Source organism: Puntigrus tetrazona, chromosome 4, assembly GCF_018831695.1.
Source record: "Puntigrus tetrazona isolate hp1 chromosome 4, ASM1883169v1, whole genome shotgun sequence".
Classification (NCBI taxonomy): Eukaryota; Metazoa; Chordata; class Actinopteri; order Cypriniformes; family Cyprinidae; genus Puntigrus; species Puntigrus tetrazona.
In genome coordinates, this window is record NC_056702.1 from 23,459,699 (window position 1) to 23,466,163 (window position 6,465).

Below are 6,465 nucleotides of genomic sequence, written 5' to 3' on the forward strand. Positions count from 1 at the left end.
CAGTGATGTGATTTACAACATAATAGCAGACCCTTGCCCTGCTCACTCCAAAGTCCTCACTAACAAGAAGATAAGGGTGATCTCTTTGATACACAAATCATTACACCCCTAGATCTAGTGGAATATGAAAAGGTTTGATTTAATCTATTAATAAATGAATGAAAACTACAGAGCTTTACATGTGATGGTTTTTTCAGTCTTGATTTCTCTCAGATTGTCTGCTTTTCCTGGATGAAGCGAAGAGAACTGTGCTGCTAATAGAGTGTGGAGCCTAGCAGGCCAATAGCCAAGGTCTTTATTTCATTTCATTACATACATTTAATGAAATAAAACTCTGTGTTATATGACATTACGTTACATTTGAGTTTGTTTTTTACCAACCCCTATCATATACAACCAGAAAACTCTCAATATTTATGTCCAGTGGAATCAATCAATGATCTTTTTAAAAGTGTAATGCTGTTCAGTTTTCACTGGCATTATATGGATGTTACAAACAGGCGGGCAGAAAATGCTTGAATGCAGAAAGTGTTTGTTCAGAGGTTAGACTTGATCATATTTTACATTCATATACACTATATTGCCCAAAGGATTGGGTCACCCCCTTGGATGAACAGATCTGACCGCTTTATCATTTCCATGAGTGCAAACCTCAATATTTATGAAATATAAACTTATAGAGAATTGTACGCCTCTAATGTTAAGGACAGGACCCTTTTCCATTCCATCCTGGTGTGACTTTAAATACAGACCCTGAGCCAAAAACTCATCACCAAACACCAATGGCTTGTATATACACTATAGGGACACCCCTTCTTTAGAACAGAAAAAAACAGTGGAAACAAAGATGGAAACATAATTTGTGTTTACTAATTGTATTATCACCTCAGCTTTGGAAGTGTCTAAAATGACTGCACCCATATGTACAGATCATTGGTGTTTGGTGACGAGTTTTGGCTCAAGGACTGCATTTAAAGTCACACCAGAGGTGTCCAGTTTGGCCTAAAGGATATATATGAAATCTGGCAACCCCACTTAAATACATTTTAAAATACATAATGATGAATAAATCGTAGTAAAATGTTGTTGAATATGACATATTTGATTGGTTTTCAATTAACATCACACCATCCATGTTCTCCAGCCCTAATTGATCATCTATAAGATCAACCCTAGAGGACTTGCTTGATTGAAGAATACAGTTTGATGAAACAAAATGCAATGTTTTGTTTGGATGCATTTTATTTTTGCTCAGTGATTTTGCAATTTGAGGGTAACTTGAGGGAAAATATGATTTTACAGATTTTTGCCTTTCAGACGACATGTTGTGTAAAAAAAAGTGCCTTGATATAAACTCCTGAACAAGAAAGAGAAAGTAACTTCAAAGAAGACTGGACATGTTGTGTAAAAAAAAGCACAGCACTGTGAACCCACAGGTTACTACTCTTCTGTGAAAACCTGCAGATTTTGAATGGAATTTAGTTTAAATCCTTTCATTACTCAACTACTTGTATTCTCATGAAAAGTAAGTGTATTAAGATTATTGCCATGTTAACCTTCTGGTAACTGATTAACTTTAAATTGCATTTTTAATTGCTTTAAAGAAAAAAAAAAATACAGCTGTTGACAATAAATATATATATACAACAGTAGGATGCAATGTATATTACAACAGTAGGAATGTACAGTAGTAGTTCTGTAAAAACACAGTAAGTGGCTGGAAACCCAGCTGCCATTATTTTACTGTAAATTTACAACGAAAAGTTTTACAGTGTATGGGTAACCTCTGCAGTACGATCGGCCTCATAAAACTCGTATTTAAACGTCTTATTAAGACTGAAATAATGCATCTTTTGTATAAGATTATTGATGACGATTGTGAATGTTACATGGACAATGATCGATTGATGAAATAAAGAAAAACAAATGTTTGTTGTGCAGAGTATGTCGAACGAGTTCATGACAAAACAATGTACAATGTGAAATTCCTGCAACATCTAGATGATGTATAACCAATCATATGTAATGTACTTGTATGTCGTCTGTAAATAATACATAAATAAAAAAGCTTTGTCATTATTTTCTGAGAAACGGTGGTGGTAAGATTTAATGAAGAATTAATGAAGAAAGTGTACTACGATCCATCAAATCCCGGGCCTTTGGGCGGTAAAGAACGTTTAAAGCGTGCTGTGTTAGAGAAATACAGAGTTATTCTGAAAGATTAGACCAAGTATGTAAGCCAGAAAACCCAAAACATGTATTTTAATGGGTAATATCTGTTGTGGATAACAAAGCAAGCTCTTGATGAAAACCTTATTTCACTCTGTTTTGATGCAACACAGTAAAATACAATATTTTCATCAAACCCTTATCATCGAAAATATACACTACATGAGCTAGTAGCCTGTTATACTTTAACACGCTAGTTTCAAAACACTTTTAAACTTGTAAACTTTCTGCTCCGGGTTTGCTTGCAACAATGAAGTAACAAGTTAGGGATATTGTTCTGAATCCTTATGTGCTTCACACAGGCCACTGTAGAGCTACATTGATGTCCATAAAACATGCTGGAAACATGGTGCCAGTTCAAACTGGACAGTCCCTGATCATCATAGAAATCTCTGGCAAAAATATCTCCATCAAAATAAAATGGCCAAACAAATTCTATGCCGGCACAAAAGCAACTACACCAAATCACAACAGTACTATAAAAACCACCTCAGAATAAAGATATGTACGTATTAGGACACTCTTACCCAAGGTTGCAGCCACAATCACAAAGAACTTAAGGTTTTCGTTGCTGGGCGTTGAGCTTGTTAACAACCTTTCTTTTCAAACAAACATGTACGGTATAAAATAAGTTTTCTCACACATGTAAAACACAAAATCAATGATCATTAATAACACAAACACACACACAAATGTTCACAGAAAATCAGCAGGACACGGGGGATCCTTACTTTTTGCTCATAAACGGCTTTGTATGCCATTTTCCAGACGACAAGGTATGGTCATATTTATCCTTTGGCATGATAATCAATTTGCGTATGTTACAAAAGAACTCTCTAAAATCTGAATGTTTTGAAACTAGCGTGTTAAAGTATAACAGGCTACTCATTTTCGATGATAAGGGTTTGATGAAAATATTGTATTTTACTGTGTTGCATCAAAACAGAGTGAAATAAGGTTTTCATCAAGAGCTTGCTTTGTTATCCACAACAGATATTACCCATTAAAATACATGTTTTGGGTTTTCTGGCTTACATACTTGGTCTAGTCTTAATATTACCAGCCTTGTTCTGTCTTTTTGTCTTAATTTCCATAAAACAATCATTGCAGGATGGAAGAATGAATCTTTTTTTCTCAGGGAGAGGAGTATTCCAGAAGCAACCATAAAAAGACCGGAGGATGACGAGGTAATACTGAACCATTTACCCTCTTAATAAATTAAAAAGACAGTTTACAGTCAGTTTATGTATACTTACAGTTTTATTACTTTATACCTCAAAGATCACATGAAATATGAATTTTGGTTACCATTTTCTATGAAGCCAAGTCTATGTTTTTGTAATACATTATAAAGGCATTCTTAATGCATAATGCATTATTAAATGACCTTATAATATGTTATTCATAAGTACTGTTTTAATGTGTTATAATGTTTACTTTAAGAGTATGATCATTTCTAACACAAAATGAACACAATTCATTCACCTAAGTAACAATGGATTATATTTCTCATAGTTATAATGCATTATAAGTCTCAAATCTTGCCATTTTTATTTATGTTATTTTACTTAAAGCAGACATATAAGCAGTGTAATATGACACATCTGCTCTGAACATTTCTTTAAATATAATATCAGTTTGATAACACTTTATTTGGAGACATGAGTATAGACTGAGTATAGGATATTTTGCAAGTATGTGAAAATTATACCTACCCTGCCTAATACCCTAAATTAGGTTTATTTAATAAACATTGCATTTTTTTCAGTTGAAAGTATTGGCTAGCTCCGATTAGCTTCAATATCAGCCTCACAGGACTTTTTTGTATTTATTATACAAATGACATTATAAAAACATGTGGTCCTCCTAGACAAAATGCAGTCCATTTTTGTTCAAGTATTACATAATACTGAAAAAATAAATATTTATATTTGCAGATTGATGTCAGTGTCCTTCTGCTAATGACTGATCTCTGCTAATGACCTGACCTCATCATAAAAAAAAATAAATAAAATACTCTCACTGTCTCTGTCTCTCTTCTCCTCCCCCTTGTTTATTCCTTCCCTTCTGGCATGTACTAATTTGAACACTCCCTGTGACTGGGTGTTATAAGCACTTACTCTGTCTGTTTGTCTCTCAAAAAAATGAATCGCTGTTGTAGTCTCATTTGTAAGTCGCTTTGGAAAAAAGCGTCTGCAAAATGACTAAATGTAAATGTAAATGTAAAATGACTGATGACCAAATGAGAAGCTATTTTCCTTCATATGGAGGAATGGGATTTTGTAGGAGGCAAGAAAGTAAGCCACCTTGCAGCAAGTCAAAGCTGTTTGAACGCCAATTCAGAATCTGAAACCCAAACTGTCACGGTTCATGGATTCATTGTCTCATCTTGTGTGTCTGTTTGTTATGTGCTGAGTGTTTGGGTGTGTCTGAGCTTGATTGTGATCTGATCAGCCCCAGCTGTGGCTCATTATTTGGGCTATTTAAGACCAGCTAACGCCGCTCTCATTGTCAGATCCTCACCGTTGTCCTGAGTTCCTGTCTTGATGTTGTTCTGTTTGTCGGTCTTCTGGATTGTTCCTGACTACAGAACATTCCGCTTGGATTGGCTGAGGGAAATTGCTGCAGCAGTCACCACCTTCATTCATGGTATGCCTGTGGAGTTAGTCGAGGAATACAAGTACTTGGGCCCTATTTTTGATAATCAACTGAAATTTTCAACTAATACAGAGGACATTCTTAGGAGGTGCCATCAACGTCAGTATCTCCTTAGGAAACTTGGCTCATTTGGAGTCTGTAAAGACATTATGCTGACTTTTTACTATTCTTTTATAGAGAGCATTGTCACTTTCTTTGTCTTGTTGGTTTTCTTCTATTAGTGTACAGAACAGAAATCAGCTGCAGAGTGTTGTTACGGTGTGCTCTAGAATAATTGGCCTGCCTGTCAGATCCCTCTCATGTGTATATATGATCAGCAGATATTCAGGCTAGCAAATAAGATCATTAAGGATCCCTCACATATTCTCCATCCAGCATTTGAATGGCTTCCATCTGGGCGGCGATTACGTTGTCCTGTTTGTAGAACTCAGAGAAGGAGGGCTACTTTTGTTCACAAATCTATTTTGCTTTTAAACTCTAAAATGTAATTACTTCATAAACTGTATTGTGTATTTAAAATGTATTCTATTGTGCTGCTCAATATGTCTTAAAATTGCCCCTTGGGGACAAAGTTTTTTGAAATTTGAAATTGTCCACTCCGTCCTGGCACCCGCTTTCCGTCCTCGCGCTGCACGAGCTCCACCGTCATCAGTGACTTTCTCTCTTGTTTATCGTCTAATAAACTGTTGTTAACCGCAATTGAATCCTTCTCTTGATTCCCGTGACACAAACAACAAGAAAAAAACAGTTCCAGCAGTTCAAGAAAAAAACAGCATTCCACTGAGGATCTGGATGTTCAAGATGATTATCTGAATGTTCCTTTTGAAAGTTCTTCTATGACCTCATTAGAGTACTTGGGTACAAGCGACATAGTGCCAGTATTCACTGGTGACCTTGAAATAGATGAACAAAACCTAAAGGACACTTTGCCACTGAGCCCAGAACCCACTGTTCCACACAAAAAAACCTCTTGTTGTTCATCGAGGACATATATTTTCTGAACTCATTGCACACTTTTGTGATGAAACCCTTGTCCATACACAGAGTGAAGTAGAAGTGAAGTTGCTCCTCCCAAATGGACAGTACGAGATGGGCCAGGATGTTGGTGGTGTGTTCAGGGATTGCCTGTCAGAGTTTTGGCAGGAATTCTATGATCAGTGCACACTGGGAAACTATTATAAAGTTCCCTTTCTTCAACATCATTTTGGCAAAGAAAGGTGGGAAAGTGTAACCCAAATAATACTGTTTGCCTGGAAAAAAGAGAAATATCTCCCAATAAAGCTTGCACCTGCCATCTTGCAGCAAGCAATACAAGGATCTGTAAAAAGTGATCTGATTGACAACTTTTTGAAGTATGTCTCAGAAAATGAGTGCTGTTTTAGAAAACTGCAGAACAGACTTCTATAGTGCAGACCAGGAGGGATTGCTTGAGATCTTAGACAACTGCAGTTGTCGGAGAATTCCAACAGAAGCAAACTTCAAGCTTCAAACTTCAAACTTCAACTTCTGTGACAACTACCCAGATCTCAGATCTGAAATGAACAAAATTCTTGAAAGCAATGTCTGGGTCACGGACTT